This window comes from Vulpes vulpes, chromosome 13 (assembly GCF_048418805.1).
Source record: "Vulpes vulpes isolate BD-2025 chromosome 13, VulVul3, whole genome shotgun sequence".
Taxonomy (NCBI): Eukaryota; Metazoa; Chordata; class Mammalia; order Carnivora; family Canidae; genus Vulpes; species Vulpes vulpes.
The window spans coordinates 21,845,502-21,853,869 of record NC_132792.1 but is presented as its reverse complement, the minus strand read 5'-3'; the positions used below and the strand labels follow the sequence as shown (position 1 = coordinate 21,853,869).

The 8,368-nt window shown below is 38.7% G+C and overlaps 1 long non-coding RNA gene across 1 annotated transcript; it reads left to right on the top strand.

The window, feature by feature from the left end:
* The first annotated feature begins 3,109 nt into the window (after positions 1 to 3,109).
* Positions 3,110 to 7,787, top strand: LOC140595049 (uncharacterized). The gene is made up of 3 exons (XR_011996446.1): positions 3,110 to 3,287; positions 3,951 to 4,123; positions 6,008 to 7,787. It is a non-coding gene; the product is annotated as an uncharacterized lncRNA (long non-coding RNA).
* The last annotated feature ends 581 nt before the right edge of the window (positions 7,788 to 8,368 follow it).

The following is an 8,368-nucleotide window of genomic DNA, read 5'->3' as shown; positions in this document are numbered from 1 at the left end:
AATGATTTTACCTGATGGAACACGTATCTCAGAAATGTAATCCAACTGTTTACCCTAACACGTCATAAATTGCTAGTCCTTTCAGAAACCTCAGAGATTGACAACCCTTGGTCCTAAATGCCTGCTGCCCTAACACATACTATCAAGAAAATATTTATGTATTATTTGCTCTCAAATTAGTACTAAATCTTATAGAATGGAAGACCATTTTGCCTTCCAGCATATCAAAAGCAATAGTTCAAGTAGTCTGCCCTCCTTCGTGGTAAGACTTGAAAGAACAGAGGATAGCAAAGATGAACTTCCCTGAGTCTATTTCTTCTCTCATTCATGCACCAATCTGAGAGAAAGAAAGAAAGAAAGAAAGAAAGAAAGAAAGAAAGAAAGAAAGAAAGAAAGAAAAAGAAAGAGAGAGAGAAAGAAAAGACTATTCTGCACAAATTATGATCATTTTCCAAACTACCTATTTCTGAACACCTCTGGGTGAATTTATTAAAGATAAATTCAGCTTTAAATAGCCTGTATCTGGTATTCAAATTCACACTTCTACTTGCCAAACCTCCCCCCTGCAGTATCAGGCAACTGCCTAGTTAAACAGATGGGCCTTGCAGCCCACCCTAAAAGCCAACAAACATAGGCTTTATTTAATTAAAAGAGGAAACAAATTTCTGAGGTGTAGACACACACAGGCATGCTCACACACACACGCACATGCTCACACTCACGCACACACACGAAATCCCTGCCAAGGTGCCCCAGAATAATAATGATGATTCTTGCTTTTTCAGTAGGTTTTATGAATGTCCAAACATGTACTATCCATTGGAGTGAAAGGAGAATTCGTCAGGATCCCTCAGTGCCCTGTATTCAAAATAAACCACTATGGGAACTAGAGGGGCTCACTCCATTCTCTTAAGTAGTGGAGAGCATTTACATCTGAATTAACCCAGATCCACCATGTGACCTTGAAACATAGCTTTTCCCAATGTTCTTCCTATTTCTGCCCTCTGCTCTATTATCTTCTCCTGCTGTACTCTCTCACCCCAACCACTCTCCAAACTACAATTTACTCTCAGTTGTATATCACCAAGCCCAACACCCAATGTTGCCTATTTTTCACACTGAAATATTCCACCAGAAATTCAAACTTGTGAATTTGAATGATACAAGTCTAATACCATAATTTAGGAAGAGGAGGCTATAAAGAGAGACAACATGGAAGGAGGAAGGAAATAGACAAACCCTATCTCTGTTAAAGTTATGAGTCATCCAGACCAGAAACCTCAGACATTTGACATCTTTGGTAATACCCTCTCCCACAGGCCCCACATCCAATCAGTTACCGAGTCCTCCCATTGTTTATTTTCTGAAGGCTTTTGTGACTCCTACTGCCTTTCTTTCCATCCACATGGACCCTTCACAAATTAAAAAGTTATTATCTCTTCCAAGACATCCCATTGAGCTTCTCCTCTGTATTCTCTTGCCCTCTATTCATGATTCTACGGAGCTAGCAGGTCAGATCATCTCCCTTTTGCAGTGTCTATTCCTCAGGACAAAAATCCCATGACTCCCAACTGCCAAAAGAATAACGCCAAAGTGCTGTAGGCCATTCAGGTCCTCCCATAATCTAGTCCCAAACACTTTTCTAGTCTCATGCATCATTCTACTCTTCCACACAGGCCAGTCTCCTGACCCATGGACTGAGATATTTCCCACACCTTTTTTGACACTTCAGAATGTTTTATACTCACTGCTACCTTCTCCGTGGAAGGCTTTGAAGGGCCTTCCATACCGACTCTCCATGCAAAAGACCCTCTCTTTTTCTAAGGTCAAACTCAGATTCTGCCTTTTGTGTGAAGCCTTCCCCAAACTCCAAATCAGAATCAGCAATACAGGAACTAAGTTTCTATGGGACTCGCTGCTTTCTCCAGCTGGGGATTCATCAGAGTGACTTGTATAATGCTATTTGTTGACTTTATCTCCTGCCCCCGCTAAACTGTAAGACTCCTGAGGGCAGAAGACCATCAAGTCATAGGTATTCAATAACATCTGCTCAGTTGAGTTTGGACATCGGAACAACCCTTTTACATTTTACTTAGAAACATACTATTGAGCCCAAGTTTCAAATGTTCCATGTGGCCTTTTCTTCCTTTCTTCCTCTTCTTTTTTTTCTTTAATACATATGGGCTGATGCATCATGTGCCAATTGAAGCTTCTGGGTGGTCTTCATCTCAGCAGCATATTTTTGGCAACATATCAGAGAAGACGTTTGTCCTCCTCTGAAATATTGTCCTCATTATCATTAAGTTTGGGTTCATAATTCCATGTTGCTCTAAAAATAGTGAATTAAATGATCTTTAACTAAATCCTAGGCATTAAAATGTGAGGGTACAGAAAATGAGGCTAAAAGCTGAGAAATTTTAGATGGGAAGGGATTATTTGTAGTTTTGGAAGCCAGAGCATGAGTTAGGAAAGTTGTAAAACTGAGGTACAGGAAAATGATCTCTTCAAACATTACTGGCGTTTTTCTCTATATTATTTCACATCAAACTCTTGAATCATTTTAGCATACATCCATCTACTGATACCTATTAATTTTTGCAGAAGTTAAGTTACCAAACAGTAAGCTGATATTTAATTGATGGTATAGATCCAAATGTCCAGGTTCCCACAGGGATCATGTTTCATAATATTATGAATCCCGTGGAAACGTGAGTGTGTATAAGCGAGTGTGCATGTGTGTATACATGGGGTATGTGTCTAGGAGTGTGTGGTCTTCTCGAAAATGAAAATTTTGGTTTAGTTAACATTCCAGCTTTGTGTTCACAGAACTGACTTATCCTTGGTGCATCTAGATAACTTGAAAGGACTGGTGTTTAGACAAGCAAGTAGGAAGAAGACTGTCGGCTGCCAGCTTCTGGAAGGAAGCTACTCTGCCCATTTTCTTTATGCCATGAGAGGAGAAACACTACATCACCTGGGCTCCCTTGCCATTTGGTTTTTGGAGGAGTTTGACTAATGACACCATCAGCTCAGGGAATGGGAAAAAAAAAAAGACAGTCAGGATACTTATTCCTCTGATTCCTTCCCTATCGAGCAGGCCCTCTACCACGACTATTCTCTTATAGGAGTCCAGAAATAAGCTTCCTATCCCTTTGTGATTTTAGGCCTAAAGTCAGCTGCTTCTGGCTGTTGGGAGACCCTGGATGTTTCACCATTTCTCTCTTCCCGACCCTTGCTCTCAACTTTATCAATGATCCTTCTCCATTAAACTCTCTTCAAATTCTTCTGTGAGTGTGCCGTGTGTTATCTGCCTAGACTCTAACCAATATAGAAGGACTTGTGATAAAATCATCTTTGTACCTACATTTTCTAACATAGTCCTCATAATATAATTCAATAAAGTTAAACAAATAGATGTTGAGTAAATATTGTGTGCCAGACACTGTGTTAAGTGTAGGTAGCCCAATGGCAAGTGAGCTGGCATGTTCTCCATCTATGGGATTTATGATCTAATTAAATGTTTCTTAAATTATCTTGGGTACTTCTAAAAATACAAGTATATAGGCCTCACCTACTGAAGTGCATCTCTGGAGGTGAGGCCTGAGAATGTAATTTTAGTAAGCACACCTTGTGATTCTTGTATTTTCCAAGATATGAGAGGGAGAATCCTTTGACTATGACAAATATTAAATAACCCAATACAAATGTGAAAATACAAAGACCTCGATAAATGTTAGCTGGGCGAATTCATGAAGGCATGTGTTAATGTCAATGATAAGGTGGTTCAGATATGGAAGGTCATTTAAAGTTGTTTGTAGTGCACAAGGTACTAGAGTTACTGCCCTTTCATGAGGTAGGCAAAAGCTGGGGTGCTCTGTAAATTGTGCTAATTGTTTTTGATCATCACACTCTACTGTATTAACTCCCACCTCCTCCTCCTTCCTCCCTAGACAACATGCACAGATCCACTGCAGCAGCCCCAGCTGTGGGGTTTCCCCAGCAGAGCAGAGCCCTGGGCACTTGTTCCAATTTGCTCTAGTCTAGACTCTGGAGATAGCTCTGTCTGAAAGAGAAGCACGGACACTCATGGTTCAAAGCTAATTAAGTCAGTAAGATAAACAAGGTAAGACTCCTGGGAATAAGGGGAATTTCTCGAGCCCCAAGAAATTCACAAGTTCAAGATTGAAAGCATTAGTAATAATATCTGAGACTTCCAACTATTTTATTCATCCTTCCCAAAGATGTAGATAAGGGGCAAGGCAAATAATTACAGAGAACCGCTGCATGATCATTGTGGTTGCTGTTTTGCAAAATATTAATTACCCTTTTTTTCTGTTATTCACAGTCTTAAACTAAGTTTCTAGGCAGTACCACCTAATCTTTTCTCAATATTCTTTAACGTATTTTTTAAAGCAGTCCTGGGCAAGATCCTTGAACTACTCATATCCAATTATATAACTAGTCATGCAGAATATCATAGCACAATGCATACACATATATTTACATGTATAATAAACTCTTTTAAACAAAGAAACATAATCAAAACATACCTCCTATTATCTCTTCTAAACACAAAAGCACACGAAGAATGCAAATACTGTTTCAATTATGCCATGAGTTTCCAGTTGCTATATGTTAGATTCTAAAAGGTAAAATCTCAGGACCACTTTGAGGTACTTACAACTAAATTTTATTTTATTTAAAGAGACATGCCACTGCATCTTGAGCTCATACTGGTGAGTAAAGGCAGTACTACCTTCAGACCATAAAAGTGAAAATGACCATAAAGTAGCCATCTAGAAACAACCCATTCTGTACCGTACATCTGAACAATTTGCATAGATTAAAATATGGAATATGTTATCATGGTCCAAGCATTGGTTATAGTTTGTAACTCTATGATCTGTCCTACTAGGCGGTATGAACTGCTTACTGTGACTTATAATGTCATTACACAAAAACTAAAATCTTACTCAACGTTTCATTACAAAGCCAGCAAGATATTCCATTGATAGAGTAGAGGTCAGAGCTGAGGATTTTTCTGATTTTTTTTTTTAATTTATTTATGATAGTCACAGAGAGAGAGAGAGAGAGAGAGGAGAGACACAGGCAGAGGGAGAAGCAGGCTCCATGCAGCGGGAGCCCGACGTGGGTTTCGATCCCGGGTCTCCAGGATCGCGCCCTGGGCCAAAGGCAGGCGCCAAACCACTGCGCCACCCAGGGATCCCCGGATTTTTCTGATTTTTTAAGATTTTTTTATGACTCAACCACAAGCTACTCTAACAAGTACATATTCCTCAACTATATTTTTTGGGCAGTGGGTTTCTTTTCTCATCCAGAATATCATTAGATGAAAACTGTATAATTTCTACTGAGATCATTAAAAAATTTAGCCTCTTTATAAAGTACCTGAGGCCTCCTGTTTCAAAGATATCTTGGTACAGACTGTCATAGAAGATAACTCACATGCTTATGAAAGCATAGAATGACAAAACATTGGCTTTTTATTGCAATTCAGTCCCCTCCTCTATTTTATCCCCCACTCCTAATTTTACAAGTCTAAAAACAGAGACCTGGAGAGTGAAGGACTGTAGTGCCCAAATACACATGGAAGTAATCATGATGATTAACACCTATGCAGCGCTTGCTATGTGCCAGGCTCTGTTCTAAGCATTTCACAGATAGTAGTTCATTTAATATGAACAAATGGTCTGTGAAGTAGGTATCGCTATAATCCCCATTTTGTAGGTAAGCAAACGGAAGCATGTGTAATAATAGAGCCGAAGGCAAACATGTAGTCAGGTATAAAATTAAATGGGTCAAGGGCCTAAAGTCTCATTATGCTATACCTTTACTCTGGTGGTACAACTAGGACTCCAATCTCTGGTTTCAACTTGACATTAAAACTTGCAATTGTGACATACGTGTGTGTGTCTGTGAGTGTGTCCACTTGTGGTATGGACTGGCTAGTTTTTTAAGCTACTAACATCCATTCTCTCTTCTCTAGAGATAGCCCACTGGTTTCGCTCCAGAGGAAGTAGAAGCCCCTGTTCTTAATCCATACAGATGACTCACTGCAAGAAAAGCAAGCATCTGACTCTGGTCCTGCTTATCAGAGCATCACATTCAGGAACCTGACAGAGTTGAAGCCAAGGAAACCTCAGGAGACAAATGGAGAGAAAATCCGGATCTTTTATTCCACAGCACTCAGTTTTGAGAAGCTGTGAGGCTGTAGCTCTTGCAGCCATCTCACCACCACAGAAAATCTGAGCAAGTGAAGAGGAAACAGAGTTTAGACCAAGAGAGACAGATCCTGGGTTCTGCGGCATTGCTGGGGTCCATGAATAACACCACAGCCCAAGTCACCTCTAATCCCGACATTCACTGGTTTTCTTTGTTGATGGCTTAAACCAGTGCAAACTAGTATCACATGACTCTACTATTATGGAATTTAATGGCCCTGTGTAATTTTTAACAATATTCAACATCGTATTCACCCTCAAGTGGCAAAGACATAGAGATATCAGGAATGATTTGGAAATGCAGTAAATATATTCAAAAGGAAAAATCCAGTAACTGCTGTGAACAACAGCAATGTGTTTTGAATTCCTTGTGTTCTCTCAAGCTCTGGGGTATTGTCTGTTTAAATTAGCAGTTTTAAGGGTGCCTGGGTGGCTTGGTTGGTTCAGCATTGCCTTGGGCTCAGGTCATGATCTGTGGGTCCTAGGAGGGAGCCCCACATCAGGCTTCCTGCTTAGCAGGGAGTCAGCTTCTAGCTCTCCCTCTCTCCCTCTGCTTCTCCCTACCCCTCATTCTCTCCCTCTCATTCTTTAAAATAAATAAAATCTAAAAAAAAAAAAAAGTAAATTAGCAGTTTTAATCACCTTAAATTACATGTGTCCTTTGACAAATTACTCCTATTGTCTTTATAGAAGGCTGTTTTTGTATAAATCCCTTAAAACTTACTGAAAGAAGAAAGAGAGGAGGCAAAATATTTATCTCAACATATCAATAACCCTTTGGTGTTGGAAAGGCCCCATATGAAGATGACCAGGGAATTCAAATACCCATACGTAGGTATAAAAATTTCATAGAAAGTCATCAGTGGTCACAAAATGATGAAGGACAACATTAAAACTTGTCCCAGTGCAAAAGGTTTATATCTAGTGTTAGCCTAAGTGGACATACAATGTTTTCATATATCATGCTCGCTAACTTTAAAATCTAAAGATTATTGGCCTAAGTAGAGAACCAGGGAGACAGACACAAATGATCTTTCTGACCTTTCTATTATCAATCTTAATAGTAACTAAATACTGACATCGCGCTTCATTATTACTCACTGCATTGTACGCAACGCGGCTCTGGTGATGTCTATTTTACGTTTACCTAGAAACACAACATATATTAAAGCAAAGTTATTCTGTAACAGTGAATAAGACACCAAAGCATAAGAAAGCTAGACCCTGGGTATTACACCAAATCTAAAAAGTCTGTTAAATTAGTAAAATATTTTGTGATGCCTGGGTGGCTCAGCGGTTGAGCTTCTGTTTTTGGCTCAGGGCGTGATCCCGGAGTTCTGGGATCAAGTCCTGCATCGGGCTCCCTCTGAAGAGACTGCTTCTCCCTCTGCCTATGTCTCTGCCTCTCTGTCTCTCATGAATAAATAGAATATTTTTAAAAATAGTATAATATTTGGATTATTCTTACCTCCTAATACATATTTTCCAATTTATCCATGAAATATCACTTATAAGAAATAATACTTTGGGACAAGGCAAAATATAACATCGTTTTACTCTAGTCTAAATAAAATTATATAATGTTAGACCCGAAAGTTTCCTTAAAATTCTATTCATCTCACTGTTCTCACTTAAATGCAATGACTGAAAATCAGCAACTGAAATAATAATAATAATAATTATTATTATTATTATTATTAAAAATTTTTTGACATGCATGTATGAATTAAATCCTTTCTGCTTATTGTCTCATGTACTCTCAAAACAACTCTTTGAAGGACACATTATCATGATTCCCACTTTAGAGATGAGAAACTGAGGCACAGAGGGAGAGAAAATTTACTTGCCCAAGATTACATGGTTGGTGGGTGACAGAGTTAGGATTTAAGGCCAAGCAATCTGGCCCCAGCATTTACCCCCCCAAAAAATAATTAAGATATTTCATATTATATTTTATACTTAGTGATGATATGCAATCACTAGGTTAATAATTATCTTTTCACTCACAAAAAAAAATAGTCAATTATAGAAAGACTGTGTTTATCAGGTGATTTTTTTCCTTTTAGAAGTAATTTTTCTAAAGTAAAGAAATATAATTATTGCAAGTGCTTTTAAGTATTATTTAA